Source organism: Monomorium pharaonis, chromosome 8 (assembly GCF_013373865.1).
Source record: "Monomorium pharaonis isolate MP-MQ-018 chromosome 8, ASM1337386v2, whole genome shotgun sequence".
Lineage (NCBI taxonomy): Eukaryota > Metazoa > Arthropoda > Insecta > Hymenoptera > Formicidae > Monomorium > Monomorium pharaonis.
This window is the reverse complement of record NC_050474.1, coordinates 10297541-10320762: the sequence shown is the minus strand read 5'-3', so window position 1 is coordinate 10320762 and position 23222 is coordinate 10297541. Positions and strand designations below refer to the sequence as shown.

General features: G+C 31.2%; 1 protein-coding gene across 2 annotated transcripts in view; it reads left to right on the top strand.

Moving 5' to 3' along the window:
* Window positions 1-4389: 4389 nt before the first annotated feature.
* The window catches only part of LOC105837548 (protein singed), a 162090-nt gene continuing 143257 nt past the window's right edge, over window positions 4390-23222 (top strand). For both annotated transcript variants that reach the window (XM_036290994.1, XM_036290996.1), the window contains exon 1: window positions 4390-4522. The gene's annotated coding sequence lies outside the window, so the exon portion shown is untranslated. The remainder of the gene's footprint in view (window positions 4523-23222) is intronic.

Here is a 23222-nt window from a genome sequence, read left to right as displayed (position 1 = left end):
CCGCACCCTTAGTCTTTTTTTCTTTTGTAAAATTTTTGTTTGATATAAAAAAATAATAGTCATACTGAAAAAATAGAAACTAATTTAATAATTTTTGCATTGCATGTTTTAAAAAAGCTAAGTATGAAAAAGTTCATATATAATCATATATATTCCGGAATATATATGATTATACAATGGATAATTTTTCATACTTAGCTTTTTTAAAAGAAACAATGCGAAAATTATTTCTTAAGTTTGTTTCTGTCTTTTCGGTATGAGTATTATTTTTTTATATCAAACCGAAATTTTATAAAAGGAAAAAGACTAATATAAACATATATGGACATATTTTATATATATTATATATGTACGTTTTTATAAAACATTTTTTCCGGGAAATGACAATGTACTTTAATTATTTTCATGATACAGAAAGCTAGCTACATTTCTAGCTATAAAAACTAAATACATGAGTCACATCAACAAATTAAACTAAAATATTCACAATTTAATACTACATACATTTACACACACAAAACAATAAACCTGATAAAAAAAAAAGGAATTATGTTGTCACACCAAAACGTTTTACATTATTGACAATTGTATTGTCACAAATCATAAACGTACACAAAACGTAATATTCATAAAATGTAAGTAGAAATTTTCACGGACGCTAGACTTCACAATTTATTCTAACATGCAAAATAGCCAAAGCAAATAGGAAACAACTAAATTGTTCACGAATTATTCGCTTTCATTTATTTAAAATTGAAGTTTATAAATGAAATTAATATGATATATTCTCAGGAAGCTGTAAAGTGGCCTGCAAGTATAAAAAATGTGGCCAGAAATATTAACCTTACATATTTAATCGATAAATTGAAAAATTGCGAGAGAAAATCGGAAGTGGCAGACTTTTAACGAATTTATCAATGAATTGTAAATCGCCTAACGGTTTACATCGGATCTTAGTGATGGATATAATTTTTTTATATTGAATTTAATTTTTTTAGCTTTATTTTAAAGTGCGCGCCGACAGGATTTGTCAGACTTAAGACAATGAAAGTATTATGAAGTGATTCTCTGAAAGCTTTCAATCAACTTTTAATACTTTTTTAGCTTTGCAATTTATGTAGTACAGTATAAAAGTCTATTTATAAATTTTAGTTATAAGCTATCGGCGAGCATTCTTAGTCCCCATCGCCGACCGCTACGAACAGTGTTGCGAATAGCAATGAATTTTATTTGCGCTCTTCTCGCATCGCAACTTGCAACGGCGCGACTCGCGGCGAGTGACGGCGCGAATATCTCCTCTCACGCGCAACGATGATCGTCTTGTTTCCTACCGCGCTCGTATTTCTATTATAGCCGTGCGTACATTGGCTGTATTTCACTATTTTCCGACAATAATTATGAGAGCTGTATGCATGGAATTGAGAAATTTAAAGAGCTTTTCGTCTTTGATTTTCGTAGGCTACACGATAATATGAATATTATGTGGAGGTTTATTAACACCCTGCACACGCACGCACGCACGCACGCACGCACGCACGCACGCACGCACGCACGCACGCACGCACGCACGCACGCACGCACGCACGCACGCACGCACGCACGCACGCACGCACGCACGCACGCACGCACGCACGCACGCACGCACGCACGCACGCACGCACGCACGCACGCACGCACGCACGCACGCACGCACGCACGCACGCACGCACGCACGCACGCACGCACGCACGCACGCACGCACGCACGCACGCACGCACGCACGCACGCACGCACGCACGCACGCACGCACGCACGCACGCACGCACGCACGCACGCACGCACGCACGCACGCACGCACGCACGCACGCACGCACGCACGCACGCACGCACGCACGCACGCACGCACGCACGCACGCACGCACGCACGCACGCACGCACGCACGCACGCACGCACGCACGCACGCACGCACGCACGCACGCACGCACGCACGCACGCACGCACGCACCACGCACGCACGCACGCACGCACGCACGCACGCACCGCACGCACGCACGCACGCACGCACGCACGCACGCACGCACGCACGCACGCACGCACGCACACACGCACGCACACACGCACGCACACACACGCGCGCGCGCGCACACACACACACACACACACCAAGCGCGCGCATATATACCCACCAAACACCAAGTTACATGTAACGTACCTGTTAGTTGTAATTTCCCACTCAACAATGTAATTGTAATATAACACGTGTGTTAGATTGCAATTATATTATTGAGTGGGAAATTACAACTAACAAGCACGTTACATGTAATTTTGTGTTTGCTGTGTATATACACATATACATATTTATAGACACATGGGAAGTTTATCAAACTTGACTATGTATATTCTATTATTTTAGCTACACAATTCTTTTTAACACATAGGAACGGTTGTTCCAACTTCTTACAATTAGTAAACTTATCATTTAAGCATGTGTTTATCTTAATTTTTTAAAATAAATAAAGACACATATTTACCCAATAGGTAAGTTTATCTAAAAGTTGGAACTGACTTATTGAATTAATATGTTATTAAAATAAAATATTCATCATATATCATCACGAAGTATTAGTTCCTGTATGCAGATCGAGTTAATAATAGGTTAACTTGAATGAGTGACTAGAAATTTTCAAATACATTCCCGAGAAAAAATTTTCCGAAAAGTTTCGCGAATATTTTATTTATTGAGTGTATTTTATAGGATGTAATACTAATCATAATCATATTTATTTTAACAACATAATTATTTTTTTAATGTAAAAAACATTTATTTAATATTTAAAAAGACATTTTCAAAATAATAGATGAATTATAAGAAAACATTTTCCACAATATTAAAAAAATACATTTTAATTGAGATTTTTTTAATTTTAATGTTAAAAATTTTTTTATTACAAATGTTTCTAAAAGCATTTAAAAAAAATATTGCTTTATTTATTAGAAAAATAATTGATTGCCAAAGTTTGACTTCATAAATATTGTTAAATGGATAATTAATATTTATTAATTCTTATAAATTAAATTTTAATTACAATAACTATAAAATAGTTTATTCAATGTATAATAATTTTACATATAATAGAGTTGTCACTTATAGTTATTACCACTATTTTTTATCACTTAATTTTTTAATTTTTTTCTACAGTTTTAATTTTTCGGAAAAAAATATTAGTCCGGCTATCGCAACATATCAGAAAGTAAAAGCGAAACGTACGGATACAGAAAAAAGATCCCGATTTCAAAATTCCACGTTTAACACGTTACTATTATAATTATGATCCGTGATGCTTAGCTTGTCAACAGCATCTCAATAATTTCTGATGACCGGCGTTATCATACTTAAAAAAAATGCTTGTAAGAAACAAGAGCAAAAAATTGCAACACGATGTTGATTCTATCCTCGGAGAATGTCTCGTGCTTAAAAATAATACAGGATCGTTATTACTATCGCAACATTGGCCATTGACGCGAGGACCTCGAACGAGGTTCACCGCCCCTACGGAAATCTAACCTAACCTAACCTAACCCTAACTGCTAACAGTTCGATGCGCGTTCATCCCTTGTGCGCTATTTCCTCCTCCCTTTCCTTCTCTCTCTCTCTCTCTCTCTCTCTCTCTCTCTCTCTCTCTTTCTCTTTTCATTCCGAATCAGCTACGAGCGATGGGCTTGAGGTGGTTTCGATTTGTTTCATCAAACAAGTATTGCGTGCATTTATCTGCAAAGAATAGGAAGAAGAGCAAGGAGATACCCGGATCTCAGAGTAAGTATTTAAGTTCTTTGGTAAAACAAGTGGGGCAGATATTTATTTCTGCATTTTATTGCATGTTATTAATTCCTGCTTTTTAAAGATTTCAGATTTACTTTAGATGCTTCGCGAGGTTGCCTCTGTAATTTTACGTGACTTGGTATTGAGTACAAAAGATGTGCGCGAGAACCATCGATGTTTTTTTTCCAGTGAAAGTTTATATAATCACGATTCTGTCTCATTAAAAAATAAATATTCTCTGAGCGTTCAAAGTTCTGCACACGAGGGTGTTGTCGCCATCACTAAATAGCCGCGGGAGCTGCGGAGCAGACCCCCACCCTTGCACACTCGCGTCGTTGCGACGGGGCCTGCCTAAGAGTAGCGCGGCGGGCCTCAGTTCGACTCAGTAGTGTGACGAGTGTTGATCTGTGTATGGTTTAGTATTATGCGCATCTCTTGCAAGTGCCGGCTCTTTTTCAATCGTTTTGCAACGTCCGGTTATTCTCTCTCTTCCGTCTAGTCGCCATTCAATTTTCGTTCTCTTTTCGTCTCTCTTTTCTGACGCGACGAAATCGAGGCGCGGCCGAGTCAAGTTGAACATACCGGGATCGAAGTGTGTGTGTCATCGATACGCTTGGCGGAGGACGAACGGCAGGAGTCAACGATCGAAGGAACCAGAACGTTCGAGTGCAGCGAAAGAGCGGAAGCGGACGAGAGAAAGACGGAGAGAGATAGAAAAACAGGTAAGGAGAAGCTGTCAGTTTTAACTTTTTATTTGTGCTCATCAACAGAAACCGGACTACGGCGTCGCTAATTTCGATTTTGGATAACCCATGTTTTGCGCCATTCTTCTAATTATATCGGACGATTGATATCTAAAGTCAACAACGATCCTGGGCAGTTAAAGATTCAGATGCAAACATTTTAAATGTAGGCAATGAATTGCCTAGTCACTTCGTGCGACGTCCTTCTCTTTACTCAAGCTAGTATTGTGTAGTAGGTGAGGTTCAACACCCTTGGCGACAAAAGATGCGCAGGTCTCTCTCTCTCTCTCTCTCTCTCTCTCTCTCTCTCTCTCTCTCTCTCTCTCTCTCTCTCTCTCCCCCCCCCCCCCCCTTTCTCACTTTCTCTCTTTCTTTCTCTATGCTCGACGTGAACAATGCGATGTACACTTAAGTATCATCGCTGCTTAGCGAATCGAATCGAACTCCAATATTTCTTATGTATCTGTTAACAGGTTCTATAGGTCTATTTTCTAAATTTTATAAAATGAAAATTAAGTTTATACAATTATATGTGTGATTGGTTATATAAGAATCAAAATTCACCTTTTTGACTGAATAAATCTTTTACAGGATTTCTCGAAAGTTTTTCATGAAGAGTAGATCGATACCTAATGAGCAAGAAGACGGAGCAAAAAATGCCACTTCGGCAAATTAATGTTTAAATCGTTCGATTAGATTAAACTGATTCGTTGAAGTAAAGTTAACGGCTCGAAATTAACAAGAAAACAAAATATAAATCTCGGAATTTACTGATATGTTTTGTCTTTTAATTAACAGGATTCAAATATGTTCAAACCGCTCGCTTTACCTATTAGATCATGCTTACTATTTCGATAGTCCTTAATTAGTTTTAATCGTTCCAAAGAGCGTTTTGTATTTTGTTACCTGAGAAGAATCACCTTACTATTAATCTACCATAAAGAACATCGTCTAACGATAGAAGGATAATTCGGGTGTCACTAGGCAAAGTTGCCAGAGATTCGGGGAATTTTTCCCCAAATTTGAGTTTTGTTAATTGTTATTATTATGGGAAACTTTTTGAGAAAATTTTTTAAGAAAAAAATTAAGGAACTAATCTTTGTATTTTCCTCGAAAAATTCCTCTAAACTTTTTATTCTTTCAAAAAATCTTCTATGATAATAACAAAACCTAAAATTTTCCTTGGGGGAAAAATTTTCCACTTGTTAACTCTGGCATTGCTGTCACTTCTAGCAAGACAAACGCGATAAATCTGTATAAATCCCGTAGAAGGGTTTGCGCAGCCTTGAAAAGTTCACGAGGGTCAGTTCCCATGGAGACTATGGCAGAGAGAGTAAACGGAATGGGCTGACGAGCGATTCGCTACACGCGTAGGGTGAAAATTGTTGTCGGCGCCGTGACCTTTGCTACTATTTTTATCGGCCTTTCCATGCGACAGTGTGACGAAGTTTTGTTTCATACGGAAGCACCGGGTGAGTCACCCGAAGTATACTTTGATTTCTGTTCGTTTTGCCTGCTTGCTTGCTTCCAATGTTCGCGATTGTCAACTGAAACAAAGTCCATTGACAACACACTGATGCGAAAAAAAAACGTATAGAAATGTATAGTATAAATAACAAACTTACGCTATCGTCATAAGATTAAGCTCCGTGATTATGTATCCGCGAAAGTAAAATGTCTACAATATATGGAGAAAATTAGACGTAGAAATAAAAGTAGGAATACTTTATTTCCAACCAATTACGATTGAATGTCAAAAGAGTAATTAAATATTAGTTAATTGAGTATTGATTAATTTATTATGGCTTAAAATTTACTTCTATTCTCTTATTTCTTACACCATTGACTTAATCCATATACAGAGTCCCAGAATGATTAATTAAACATTTAATTAATATTTTAGGGAGTAAAAATGGTGAAATTTTGAATTAAAAATTATTTTACCAATTTTGACTTAGATTATTATTTATTAAGTTATTAATAAATTAAGTTGATTAATCAGACGGCACGCGGTCGAAGTATGCAGAAGCGTAGCATGCCATACGGTTCTATGTCTTTATCAAACGTTTATTTAATTGCAACTTTACTTTCATTTTTTATATTAATGAATGAGTAATGAATAATTAAATAAATAAATAAATTTAAATTAATGAGTACATGGAGAAATAAATAGACAATTAAACTAACAAACTAAATAAACAAATAAATAAGAATACAGTTAAAAATTATTTTAATTTTGATTATTTTTATTTATTATTTATTTATTTGTTGACCTGTATTTACTTAATTACTTAAAATATTTGTTTAATTATCTAATTCGTATAATTAATCTAGCAGCGATGGATAAAATTAACTAAACAAAAAGTTTGCCATAAAAAAGATTAGTAATAAAAAATTAGTAGTAAAAATATTACCAAAATAAATTGTTTCTAAATAATTTATGTAAACAATTTCTCAAAAAATTGTTTCAGCATGTGTTGTACATTTATATTTGATATTTATATTTGATATTATATATAGTTGATATTTATATTTTTTTCGTACCAATGGAGCTATTAATTTTTACTTAAAATCAGTTTTTATCAGTTTTTTTTTATTTAAAAGAAAAGCATTTTCATGGAATTTGTTCGCTACTAAAGTTTATTTCACGTTTTAGATTTTTATGACCTTAAAAAGTGCCGCTTGAAGAGCCGAACAAATTGTTTAAACACTTTTCTCAAAAACTGATCCGAACTAGAGTTTAGGATCAAGTCAGGTTAAGTCTGAAGAATGTCTCCCATGATTTATCTACAATAATTATACTTATTATAAAAATAATATATTATGTGTATGTGGCTTACACATAATGCATGTACAGCTATTTCGTTGCTTTGTATATGTGAAAGCACAGTAATTTTTAACGCAAGTTACCGAATATTTCACCAAAACGTTTAATAAAGGACTCAATAACACGTAATAGAAACATTAATTGATATCATTCTAGTATATTATATTTATTATAAAAATAATATATTATGTGTATGTGGCTTACACATAATGAGTGTACAGCTATTTCGTTGCTTTGTATATGTGAAAGCACAGTAATTTTTAACACAAGTTACCGAATATCTCACCAAAACGTTTAAAGACTCAATAATACGTAATAGAAACATTAATTGATATCATTCTACTATTTGAGACAATATATTGCAACAGTATTATCAAGCGACGCGGTAGCGGCGCGACGCCAAGTACATAAAGAATTTTGCTGCATAATGCAAATTCACTGCGCAAATGTCACGCCGCTACTAAGCTTTATCTGGAATTTAGCTGTCAAATTCACTTTCAGTTAAAATATCTCAGACTAAAATCATAATCAAAAATCTAATGGCAATTTTGTTATATAATATTGATGTAAGCTTTGGATTGCGACCACTCTGATTAAAATTGGTACACTCATTTCTGAGATCTCGTAATCTTTTGCGCGAAAAAGCTCATTTGGATTATTTTCCACAGATCACATGTACGCACACGTAAAACCAGTTTGTCGTTCAAGGGGCTTCACAATGTTCCTACACACAATTTTATACAATTAAAATAAAATTATTTCGTAATGTAAGTGGTGAATATTGGTACGCGAAAAAATATAATAAACTTAATAATTCTGTGATCTTGAGATTTCTTGCGCAAAAAAGCTTATTTGAGTTATTTTCTACAGATTCACATGTACATGCACACACACACGCAAAGCCAGTTTGTCGTTCAAGGGGCTTCACAATGTGTCTACATATAATTTTATAAAACTAAAACATAAAAAAAATTATTTTATAATATAAATAGTAAATTTGGTATGCGAGAAAAGTATAATAAGTTAACAAAATTAAAATAAATATATAACATAACAAATACATGATATATATGTAAATGTCAAAAATATTAATATAAAAATTAATAATAAAATTACAACAAACGTCTGAATGTAAGTGATATTATTAGTACACGAAAAAATTTAATGAAATTAATAAAAATAAAATAAATAATAATAACATAAACAAATAATATACATAATATATATGTAATAAATATCAAAAATATTAATAAAAAATTTTTATCTGTCAATGCAAATAAGTATAAAATTATTAGTGCAATCTTTTATCACGGTGAAAATATAATAGATGGACATTATACAAACATGATACCCAGTGAACACATTTTATAGCGGCAATATAACATGGAAGTTACATGTAATTTAACATTGTTATTCTTGTGATGTGTAGGTGCTATATGACATGGAAATAACCTGTTACGTAATATTTGTTATACGCAAGTGATATAGCTGTTATACATCGTTTTGGCGTTACAGTTATTCAACAAAAATTGTATAATCGTAACATAACACGTCGTATCAATGTTATTACGGAACGATGCGTCGTAGTTGACTCAGAAATCAGACAACATTATAACATCCTGAATGACAGATCTATTTGATAATAAAAAAAATTATTATAAAGATAATGTTTTCAAAAATAACGGTTTGTCTACAATTACTGCGCACAAAAATGCACAAAATCTAAATTCATCATGTGCTGAACAAAAACAGAATAATAAATGTATACTATTCAATTTTTCTTAGAATTACGATTTATATAGTTAACCATCTAATTAATCATTTGAACGCTTCAAAGATTAATGCCAAATAGATCGCAATTTCCATTAAATTATTAAGGTTATGGAAAAAGATAAATTTAACAATGAAATTAATAAGTAAATAAATTAATGCTATTTATTTTTAATGTTTTGCAAAATTTAATTGCTTTTATAAAAAATAATATAGTTGCGTCAGTTTATAACATATATATAAGTATATGTAGACAATAACAAGTACCCATATCGATGAGTCAAATTGGCGTAGCAGGTAGAGTACAAGGTTCATCATCCTAAGGTCCCGGGTTCAAACCTAGCAGCGGCAAGTAAGAATAAAATAAAAAATAACATAATTTAAATTTAATTAATTAATAAAAATTTATTCTAAATGTAGTATGTGCTGTTGATAAAAATAATTTTTTAAAAATGAAATTTTTATTTTATTTTATTTTTCTTTGTAACTGTTGTGTAACAGTTAGATAACATGTAATTATAACATGTTATATTGCTGAGTCGGAAATTGTAACTTACATGTAAGTTACGTGTAATTTCAGAGTAACGTAACCTGTTATATTCGGTTACATTGCTGTTACACTGCTGCTCTATTACTGTGTTCACTGGGTATGTACTAAAAGCGCAAAATGGGTGTTAATAAATGATTTAAGTATAAAGAAATGCAATTGGCATCGAAATGCTAAAAATGCATTCATATTTTTTGCAGAACAAATAAAATAAAATAAATTATGGAAAATATATACATATATACATACATACATATCAAATTAACACATTTAAAGATATGTATAATAAAACTTAATGTAATTAAAAAAAGAAGTAACTCTTTAATTTTTACAAAAAGGAATGAAATCCCTTAAAAAAATCTTAAAAAGGTAAAAAAGATACGCCAAGTACATAAACGCGTGCTTTCCAAAATAAATTTGAAATCAATACAGTTAGCCAACTATATTTTAAAAGACTTAAAGAAGTTTAATAAACATCTATTTAAAAATTGCTTAAACGGGCTTGATGATTAAATGATTAAAATCAACCAACGGGATTATAGTGAAGCAAAAACTTGGCATGCTCGGCTTAAAACGCCCGACTTAAAATGATCAATGTTATACAATATGAAAATTATTTGTACGAATAAAATAATAAAAAAAAAATAACTTATGAAAAACTTCACAAAGTTAAAAAAGATATGTCAAGTATATATGTCAAGTATATATGTCAAGTATATAAACGCATTCAAAAATGTTTCTATTCAAAAATTATTTGAAAAATGGAAATATAAGTGATAACATATAATAAAGCAGAAACTGACAGATAGTAAAGCAATATCCGAGTCATATTAATTGCATTCTTGTATATATATTTATCAATATCAATAACATAGACATAGAGCCTTGGAAATTCAGAAAAAATACGAGCCGGGCACGCCAAGTTTTTGCTTCACTATAATCCCGTTGGTCGATTTTAATCATTTAATCATCAAGCCCGTTTAAGCAATTTTTAAATAGATGTTTATTAAACTTCTTTAAGTCTTTTAAAATATACTTGGCTAAGTGTATTGATCTCAAATTTATTTTGGAAAGCACGCGTTTATGTATCGAAATGTAATCGACATCGAAATTTTATCGACGGGCCATCGAAATTTGATCAAAGAGTCATCGATAATTATCGAAGAAGTCATCGAAACCGTGACCATAATCGAATCGAAATCGATGAGTATTTCGATCAGTTTTCGATGAATAATTTTGACGTCAAATCGATGTCGAATTGATGACTCATTTCTCACTGGGTTACATAAAATATGCTTTTTTAGCATTTGCTTAAACATTTCTATTTTATCGCAACTTCTTATCTCCGCTGGTAACGCTGGTAACAGTTTCACACCCTCATAGCACACGCTGTTTTGCGTACTCTTAGTTCTACAAAATTTTATTGCAATAGTCCCATCTTGTCTTGTTTTTTTAATCTTTATTCCTGATTACTTCTAGTCCCTTAAGTGATTTGGTGCCAAGTTATGTAGAATCTTAAATATAAAAATGCATACATTATATTGTAGTCTGTTTTATGAACATAAATTGCAACACTTGTAACATATGTTCTGTTTTAGTATACCCATTACATTGTAATATTACTGGCATATAGCCCGATTCTGTGCTACTTGCAATTTATTCAATTGTGTTTCACCCATATCTACTAATAATGTTGCACAATACTCAAAGTGGGGTGCTATTATGGACTTATATATAATACATCTCGTGTCTATGCTGATATATAGTTTCCTATTCTATTTAAAAAAACTCATTTTTTCCTATTTTCTTTAACATATAATCATAGTGGTCCTTAAATCTAAGCTTATTATCAATAATTATACCTAAATACTTTATTACGTCTACACTCTCTATTTCCGTTCCGTCTAGGCATTTCAATACAATAATTCCTTACTTATACTTTTCAGAACTATAAATTTTGTTTTCTCGCATTCATTTTTAGCATATTCAATCTCATCCACTCTGCTACTATATTAAATATTAAAGTCATTTTTCTTTCTATTTCTGCACTACCTTCTTCAGCTACATATATTAGTGTATCATCCACGAACATTTTTATACTATAGCCTTCCGGCAAATTTTTATTATATTATTAATATATATAATAAACAGCAAGAACCCCAACATAGATCCTTGTGACACACCGTGCTCAGTCCGCATTAATTTTGAACAATTATTACTAATATGAACCTGTTGCAATCTATCTTTAAGATATGTTTTTATCAATTTTAAAACATTTTCTCTAATACCGTACTGATATAATTTTTCTATTAATCTATTTTTATTTATTGTTTCAAATGCTCTTTTGAAATCCATAAATATTACTCTTATTATTTTCCCCTCACTAATTGATATTTTCCAGTCATTGACAACAATTTGAATTGCTGTTTCACACGAATAATGTTTCCTGAAACCTGATGCTCTGTTATATACTCATTAGATTCAAAGTAATCCTCAGTCTGTTTCTTAACAACTAATTCTAAAACTTTTTAATATATCAGTAGAATATTAATAGGTCTAAATTTGCTTGTCTTCTTAGCTTTTTCAATCTTTGGTATCGGTATTGTTATCGATGTTTTCCAGCTCTGTGGGCAACAACTTCTTTCAGGGATTGATTAATAACATTAACAAATTCTTCTTTAATGACTGGTAATATCCCTTTTAATATATCGCTAGTTATTCCCTCTTCTGTATTTTTTTTCGCGATAGCTGCATATATTTACTTCTAAGTCCTTTGTGTTAATTAATTTAAAGTCTTCAAAATATCTCTTATCCTCAATAATATAAATACTTCTTCTTCTGTTTACATCTTTTCTGAACCTTCTATAGATTCTACTATTCTGAATACTTTGTATATAATACATATTAAATTTATCAGATAAATTATATTCAATTGTCTTATCTAATATTTCAAAGTCTGTATTATTTATTTCCTTTGTCCTTGTTGGTTCCCTTTTAATTAATTCCTTTAATACTTTCCACATATTTGTAGGATCATATCTATCGTCATATTATGTATTATATCATGTATTATAGTTTCACCCATAACACCCTTTCTTCTTTTCCCTAATTAATTTTATTACTGCATTCCTCTCTGTTTTATGCTGTACCCAGCTGCTCTCCGTATTTTCAGTTACAGCTCTCCTAAATGCCTTATCTCTACTAGTTGCTGCTTCCCTAATCTCATCTGAAAACCACACTTTCTCTCCCAGACTTTCGGAATTCGAAATTCTTTTCTTGTAATATCTAACGCATTGACTATTTACAAACCTACAAGCCCGTTCTTGTCTAGTCTAGGTATGAAACAACTAATTCATAGTCCGACGAGAATTATGAAAGACAGTCAGACAATGATAGATTTAGTCTTTGCTAATAATGTGGCACAGATACATGTGGTCCTAACATGAGTCTAAAATGCGTCGATAAAAACTTCATTAGAAGAGAAGAAAAATGTTAGTAAATATAGAGTATTTACTGCGCGAAATTATAATAAATTTAGCATTGAGGAATTTAGTCTACTAGTAGAGAAAAATATAAGGCAAAGTCCAGCTCAAGAAATCAATGAACGAACTGGTAGGTTTGTAAATAGTCAATCCGAGCTTGGACATCGGGACGTCCATTAAGTAACCAAATAAGGTTCGACGGACGTCCAATAGATGTCTTATGGACGCTCGTTGTTCACAACTTCGGACATCCAAAAAAAGACTTGAAAAGAATTTAAAAGGATCTCAAATGGACATATTCGTAATTATTGCTAAAATAAATGTTTAAAAAATATAAAGAAGAAGTTTATAAGCAATAATAAATTTGAAATGTAGAATCAAATTATGTATTTATTACATGAAACAAAATACAACATAATAAATCAATATTTTAAATTATTGTAATTAAGAGATTTATGTATATATAATATAATATAATTTAATATATATATATATATATATATATATATATATATACACATATTTATTAATAATACAGATCGATATTATAATTATAATTAAAGTTATATATAAATTATAGACACCGATAAAATTTGAAAATATTACATATATAAATATATACCGGGTGAAATGTAACCGGAAGTTATCCTGTAATAGAAAGATAGACGGGGTCGAGATGAACATAAAAGTTCAATATTGTCTTGGGTTAGGTTCACTAATAATCAAGATATTAACGTATAAAATCGGCAAATAATTTAATTAATTTCTATCGTAATTGTGAACAGTAATTTAATGAAAGCTTACCATACATTCACGATAAATTTTTTCTTCCGTGTTATTCCGGTTTGAGCGGATTGAGCTCTTCTCTCGGTGCGTTCTCATTCGCATTTGAAAAATTAATACATCGATTATTGGTGGACCTAATCCAAGACCTAACTCAAGACCTAACCAAAGACAATATTAGATTTTTATGTTCATCTCGATCCCTTCTATCTTTTTATTACAGGATGGCTTCCGGTTACATTTCACCTTATATATCTTCGAGTATTTTTGGAATATTATCGGCTATAATTATAACATTTATATACAATTTCAGTTTTTGATATATAATCGTACACTTTCTAAAAATGTAAAAGTATTATAATACATACGAATCACTTAATAATTTCTATAGCCCAGATAGCCAAATAAAGGCAACATGTTGTTATTTTGCTGTCTCTTATTCCCTATTAATTTTATCAAACTAAAGCCAAGGTGTTTCCTCAAACTGTCTGTTGTTCTGACATCATATAAAATTCTACATTAGAATTCAACAAACTAACGGCAAGTTGTCAACATGTATGCACAATTGCTGTCAATGTGACAAGTTTATTATTCCTCAATGTATGCACTTATAATTTTATAAACTCATGAAGGTTATTTGCTCTCCTGATGTTAACTTCGTTCCACGTTAAATTACAATGACAGCAAATTGTGGGCAAGTTCACAATATACATGCAGTGCATTAATTTGCTCGATATGCTTAATCTCGCTTGGCTATCTGGGTAAGGACGAACACATGAGTACTCATTGTATATGGGTCCGGAAAATCATCGTGTGTACTGAGATAGTAATTAAGACTGTTTTAATAATTAAAAATCGACAATATAAATACGGCCTAAGACCGGATATCCTATGGACGTCCAAATATTGGCCATTGATGGATATCTGAAATTGAACATATGATGGATGTTCATTTTATGTCCATGGACGTGTGGACACAAATTGGACACAAAATGAACGTCCATGGGATGTCCTGTGCTGTCTGAGTGATTATATCATAACCTAGCACATTCACTTCACTATCTTCTATTTCAGACGTCAGCTTTGTTTTGGACAATGCTATAACTGCTAGATGAATCTTCTTTATAACTTGATTATGTATTTCATCTTTATGCGCTATCAAACTTTGCGCATTTGTATACAGTATAGTTTCTCTTTCTTCTGTGATTGCTATTTTATATCCTCCCATCCAGCCCTTCTCTTCTCTTCTTGTAGAACCTTCTTGAATGTCGGACATTCCGGGCTCAGTGCATCATGGTCATCTTTTATCTTCAGGTTGTATATGTTTGGTTTTTATACATACAATTTATACATTTCTCATTTGTTGTACACTCATTTGATTTGTGATTACCTGTACATTTATGGCACGCCTCATTTCCTGTACAGTATTTCGCAAAATGGTGATAGTCTCAGCATTTAAAGCATCTCTTGACACTGATATGATTAAATACAGGACATCTTTTTCCATCTTATATTTACCTTTCCTTGACTCAACATTAATTCATGTGTTTTTTCATCTAGTACAATTATTATGGCGCCTTTTGTTTTACCTCTTTTATTAGATTGAGTTTTTAATCTTTTCACTATTCTCATATTACTTTCTTCTTGTATCTTAAGTTTATTCTGCTTTTTGATTGAATCAATTAATTCTTTATCACTCAAGTTCTATTCTTCTTCGTCAATATAAACAATTTTGGCTTTATCTGTAGTGACTCAGTAACTTTAAAGTCATCACTTAGCTTGTTTTGCACTGTAGTTTTCAATTTTGCCATTTCTTCTCCAGTCTCACATCCCAAGATGACTGTACCATCATTTTCTCTCCTTATCTTTGTTACTTCCATTTCCATATTCTTTATATCTACTTTCTTTTTTATTAACATAGCCGTATCAATATTTTCTTGCTGAACTTTAAGTTTAACAATTATAACATTTTCTTTTTTCTTTTCTTTAACTATCTCACTATGACTCTTCTGTGTTCCTCTTGATGAATTACTAAGTCTAGTGGATAGCATCCTTCTTACTTCTTCTACCTGCGCTTTGATATTTTTTAACTCGGGCTGGATAATTTCCTTTGTTATCATTTTAATTTCCTTCTTACATATAGTTTCGTCTTATTTCTTTTATTGTTCTTATAAGTCAATCAATTTTTAGGTTCATATTTGCTGATTTACTCCCCTGCTTAAAATGACAGATAGATTCTGACTGGATCTTACTCAATCAGATAGAATTTCTATGGTAATTAATACGATATCGTATTAATTACCATAGAAATTCTATCTGATTGAATAAGATCCAATTATAACCTATCTGTCATTTTAAGCAGGGTCGTACTTGTGCTTGGTCTTCCAGATGCTCCTGTCGATCTGAGCCTATCTCTGTTGCTTGCCGTTTTCTTTACTTCTCCAATTTTACTCTCTATCCCAAATTTTGCAAAGGGATCCTGGCACGGTACTAGTTCATTATTTCTATCATAAATTTTGTGTTTACTAACACAGCCTGGATGGTAAAACAATTTAACGCGTGATTTGCATTGTACTACTTCAATTTTAATAGTCTTCTTGCATGCCGAACATCGATATTCGGTATATCTTTTCTATAATTTATTAATCGACACCTGTGTTCCGCCGCCGTCGAATTCGCTACATGTCAGCAGATTCCATCCACGTCAGTGCCTGCTTGTCGTAACGTCGTCGATACACATGATTAGAAATGTACCTCAGCTATTCACAGATTTTCATTTCCCGGCTAGATAACAATTCCTATTGTCACTGATCTATATGAAACTATCACAACACCAATTTTGCACTTCCCTCCTGCTTTCTTTTCTTCTCAAAACACACTATAAAGACGGAGCGATGTTCGACACGTTTACTCCATTCGAGAGAGAGAGAGAGAGAGAGAGAGAGAGAGAGAGAGAGAGAGAGAGAGAGAGAGAGAGAAAGAGAGAGAGAGGGGGGGGAGAGAGAGGGGGAGAGGGGGGAGGGGGGATTTTAATGTACGCACGCGCAAGAGAGTGAGACATTAAAAATTGCTTCATAAACAAAGTTGGGTAATTATGCAGTTATACGGAGCCACCCCCAATTTCAATGTCCTTCATATATGTTATCAAGGCCATTATTCTAAGTAATGTTGTGAAGATTTTAGGCCGCACTCAGTATTTATTAAAAAGTTATTAACACGGAAATTTTTATATTAAATATATTGTATTTTTATACATATGTATTTTTATACATAAATATTTTGGGCAAACTTTAACAAAAGGGAATCCACCACCATTGACCTTGACCTTGACACATGTTGTCAATGTCATTCTCCTGAGTAATGTTCAAGAGATTTTAACCGGCGCTTATTATTTGTTAAAAAGTTATAACAAAAAAAGAAAAATGTATCTAGTAAAATAATAAATTTATTATTAAGATAAAACACGCAATTTTGCGTGCTTTGAAATAAGAAAATTTATTATTTTATTATTATCCTAATTTTTTATGCAAAATCACAAATCCGTGTAGTGCAGAGAACGCGTGCCGAAGCCCCCCCCCCTACAACCCCGCATTAATTTTTATAAAGCATGCATTTTTGCGATTTTACGATTATATTCATCAAAGTGTTGCTCATTAGATTTTTAATTCAAAGTTATAAAATGTTTATTATATTATATATAATAATGATACTGCATAATGGGTCGAAGAGAAATAGGAAGGGTAATATGGTCACCACAAAAATAAATGTAAATTGATTTTGTTTAAAAAGGTCATAGTATTTTGTTAGAAACATATAACATTTATATAAAATAAGTTGTTATATTGAAATAGGTGATTTTATTCACATTTAATAGAAGTTAAATAAAAATAACTTTAAATCTCAAAACCTTATTCATATTAAGGATTTAAACAAAATTAACATCCTTAATTAAGCCTTTAATCGATTTATCGAGGAATTTTGTCGATATGGAGATGTCGAAAGTGACCATATTACTAGCACACTTAGACGGCCATATTGACAATATCCTATATCAGGCCTGTCAAACTCATATGATATTACGGGCCACATGATCTATTTTGTATTAAGTTGGGGGCCGCATGTTTTTAATGTTCAAAAAATTAATAAAATACGATTTTTAGAATGATTATATTATGTATTATGTGTTTATTAAACTCAATGTCAAGTTCAATGTATTGTATATTATACATACATAGTCGTTTTATATTTCATGTCATTTTTTGAACTAAAAATATTTTACATTTTATTGTATATTATACAATATACATACATAGTCATTTTATATTTCATGTTATTTTTTAAACTTAAACTATAAATATTTTATATCAAACATAATCATAATAAAACATAAATCATCACATAAAATCCTACACAAACAAATTCACTCGTATTATACAAAATAGAGTAATATAATAACTTGCAATTAAACTAATTTACATTTTCAGAATTTTTTAATTCATTTTCAGAATCCATTTTAAAAGGTTATTTAGTTAATAACCCATATTTATCCAATTAATATCAAGCTTTGACACTTAAAGTTGAGAAATTTGAACTTTTTTTCTGGTTGACGTTGGCGTCACATGTGACCACGCAATCTCTCGAAACGCCAGTGTCAAGCATCATATGAAAAGATATCTTCGCACTTTCCTCCGCACCATCGTCCCCGCAAAGTGTTTGCCCAATCGTAAATGCACATAAATGAGATTTATGTGTATGTTCGATTTAATTTAATCCTATATTTTCTTTCTTTTTCAATCACTAAATTAAAAATTATTGAAACGCAAAATTTAAACTGCATACTGCAACTGCATTAAACTAAACTGCATACAAATAAAAATAAAATTTACTTTAAAATAATTAATTAATATTTTTTTCAAAAAATTTTTAAAAACTCTCTGCGGGCCGCAACTTATGTATTGGCCGCGTGTTTGACATGCCTGTCCTATATCATCGTCCAATTTTGTACAACTCGAAATATACACAATCGAATAAAGAGTTAAATAATAAAAAAGTACTCAAGTGTGCATATACATTTGGGTGATAATGCAGTTAAGTTTAAAAAGAATAAGGAAGTATGTATAAAATATTAAATTGTACCTTAAAAAATTTTCGAAATTCTTAAAAGTAAAAATGTCTTGTAACAAATGTTGACTGCTATGTTTTGTCATATTAGCACCATTATACAACAGTAGGCTACTAAACAAATGATATAAATAATTACTAGAATTTGTCAGCTAATAACAGAGATAATATGGGTGGCCATATTATCCGCACTGGCATTATTATCACCTTTTCCTCTAACAAGGGAACGGACAGAACTGTCTCTCACCGATTTTAATGAGCCTTGGATATGTGTAGAACATAAAAAAATATTACATTTTTTTAGCCGCGTATCTCGACGTTTAGGGGGTTGAAACCATCCCTAAAAAATAACGCATTTTTTCGTTTTTAGCGAATATCTTTGAAAATATGAGGTTTATGAAAAAATGTTTTATACAAAAGTTTTATGGCATTTTATACTCTTTACAATAGTATATTTATATTTTTTAAACATTTTAAACTTCTTAATTTACACCACCTCCACCTCTTTTTTTCAACATCTTGAAAACTTTGTAAGGACAAAAATTAAAGAGCATTAAAAGCCGAATCCATTTATATATAATAATCCCAGCAAACACTAAGTTACATGTAACGTGCTTGTTAGTTGTAATTTCCCACTCAATAATATAATTGCAATATAACACACGTGTTATATTACAATTACATTGTTGAGTGGGGAATTACAACTAACAGGTACGTTACATGTAACTTGGTGTTTGGTGAGAACATATTGGTTTCACTATTCCCAATTATTGGCAAAACGAGATGATAATCTCGTGCTATAGGCGCCGCGCTAGAAAGTGTTGCGTTATTTTTTTAGTCGCGTCACACTCAATAATTGCCTCTTCTGTGTATAATTTTATATTAGAACATAAAACGGATTAATCGTAATTACATAATACCCGATGTATTGCATGATATGAAACATAAATGCATATATATAACAAAAGTAACATATATACGTATGTGCGTACGTACATTTTCATTATTGCAAATGCGTATATAGATTAATATAAAGCAAAATATACTTTCAATATTGAAAAATACAAATATAAACTGCAATAACTATTTGCACAATAATGTTATTTACACTATATGCACACAGCACACTTTGATAATAAAAATAATATAATATAATTTAAATTAATAAGTTTGAAATATTAATTAAAAAATATTATAAAGAAAAAATAAAAGAAAGAATAAAGAAAAAGGGAAAAGAAGTTGGAATTGTTATAAACATAATTTTATACAATAACAATTTTTATTAGGCAGAAGTAAAAGAATATCAATATTTGTTGCATGGGTAAGGAAAACTACTAAAATCTTACCAGTTAATAATTAATCTAGAAACACATCTTTTTTAAAGAAATCAATATAGAATTTGTTTATATATATCTTCCATTTATGGCACATATCCTTTACGGAAAAAACACTCCAATTTTGAGAGTTTACACTCGAAATTGAGTGTTAATACTCGATTTTGGGAGTTTACTCCCAAATTTAAGTGTATACGCTCAAATCTTGAGTATTTACACTAAAGATTGAGTGTATATACTCGAACATTGAATGTGTACACCTAATGATTGAGTGTTCATACCAAAGTTGGGATTTAAATACTGAATATTTAAAAGTATACTCTCAACATTTGGATATGACACTCAATAAATGAGTGTATACTTCCAACATAAAGTGTGAATACTGAAACGTTGGGGATGTACACTCAACATCTATCGGTTGAAGGTATACACTTAATATTGAGTGTGCACTCTCAAACATTGGATTAGAAAATGTTAAATAAAAACAAAAGCAAGAAAAGCAAGTTCAACCGAAATTAAAATTAATCTGCATTGGTAGAAATGGACAACGAATATTTAAAATAAACATTCAACTATAGAGTATTCAGCTGGCCTTGAGTATTAATTTGAGTATTACTTTCAACTTGGATGTTTGCCATCCAATTGAGTGTTAATTTCAGTGTTACTCTTCAATTTAGGATTAACATTGAAATTAACACTCAATTTGATGGTGAACATTCAAGTTGAGAGTAATAACACTCTAATTAAAAGTAAATTAAAGAGCGAACACTCAAGTTGAGTATTTACACTGAATTGAGTGTTTAGCCCTTGTCCCAAATTATACTCAACTTGAGTATTTTTTGAAGTGTTATTTTTAGTGTTTTTTCCGTAAGGGATGTATTACAAAAATGATGTTCATAAAAAAATGTGTTATACAAAGCGATTTTCTACACCAAGAACAAGTTATTATGGCTATTTTGTCACAAAAATCGCATTTTACTTTAGAATTCTTTTTAAAACAAAAGTCTACTGGTGTTTCAAATTCTATCGATATAGCCTGCAGATATTCATCGTATACATTCTGTACGTATTCACTTTTAGTCCATGCATATTTAAATATATTTTCAAACCTGGGCGACGAAAATTGATGGTGTGTTATTGACTGTAATTTCAAGATATTATTTCTATCATGAACATGTAAAGCCAGATCTAACAACATAATAGTATCAGAAAAGTATTTAATAAAATTATTCTACAATCGGAATCCGTATACGTCTAATTGCTGTATTTTTCCCGTTGTACCGGCCGGAATAGTTAGAAAAACAATATCTGTTGCAGAATCTGGTTTAGTTTCTGAAACTATGTTAGGACAGTGTCCATTCTACGAATCTTACAACAATATTGATTGTGGCCCGACATTCGGAAAAAAATTTTCGAACACATTTTCTTCATTTTGTGCTTGAGAAGCCCATCGAGTGATGTCAATGTCGTGAATGATGATTTTTCTTTCAAGTGCTTCATTAAAATGATCTAAGGTGTATTTAGAAATTTTTTTAATTTTTTTGGATAAAATACTACCACCTTGGATAAAATAGTTTTTCCATCGACGTAATTGTCGTATTAGTGTAACTTTTCTAAATTTGCTTAACTCCTTCAACCGATCTTGGTTTTGTTTTACCATCTTTCCAGTATTCCATAGCTTGCCTCTTATAGTCAGTTGATATTGTTTCTTCAACTGAATCACAAGTAACTTTTTCTGGAAAATATATTTTTTCTTCATCCGCCTTTAATAAATCAACCTTTTCCGCTTTTGGGATATCATACTCATCATAAAAATCTAAAGTTTTTTCCTCTTCTAATTGAAATTATTCTTCATTTGTTTATTTCTAATAGCATACATTCAATTTTTACATTCACTCGTCTTTCCTGCGAAGTTATCGGAGTATTCGGTTAATCCAAACCATTAAAAGTTATAGCGAGTAAAAATATCACATTATATGGATTAAATTGCAGCATTCTAAAATATTAAAATTAAATATATCTCAATCTTTTATTATATATAAAAAGTAATACACTTCATAATTAATATAATTGTCTTTTTATGATACTTATGTCGTCTCCAATTCTCTTGATAAAAAAATAATAAGTCAAAATGAATTAAGCCATCAAAATCGGGTAATAATTATAAGGAGACTACAGCACAGGACATTAAAATAAATATTTTGAAGTTTAAAGTAAATAAAAAATAATTTTGTAAACAAAATATTTGTGCTAATACAGATGATTACAAAAAATTTGTTGAATTAATCACATTAATTACAACATTTATTGTTATGAAAATTGCTCTAAAAAATGATTTTTTTAGAAATACGAAATTGGAGAATAATATGAAAGATGACAAAAAATGAATGACGATGACAGAATTAAACGGCACACATTTTTATTATTATTAATATAATAAATTAATATTAAAGAATTTTTCTATTTTAATATATGTATATACATAATTGATATTTTAATTCTTGCTCTTATATTCGTTTCTGTTTTCCATATATTATTATGTTGCATATGTTATTATATGCATATACAGTAATGATTTGACGTATTTTTACAACATTATTAATATTAAAGTAAAAAAAAACAAGAGAGTAAAATGTAATAAATTAAAAGCAGATACTTACGCGTTTACAAAAAAACAATACTTGTGACAATACACTATCCAATATACTTGTTCACACCCAGATAACACAGAGATGAACAGAAATTCCTAAAGAACTCATTTTAAAGAATACTTAGCGAAGTAGAAAAATGAATACATAAAGAATTCTTGTGGAAT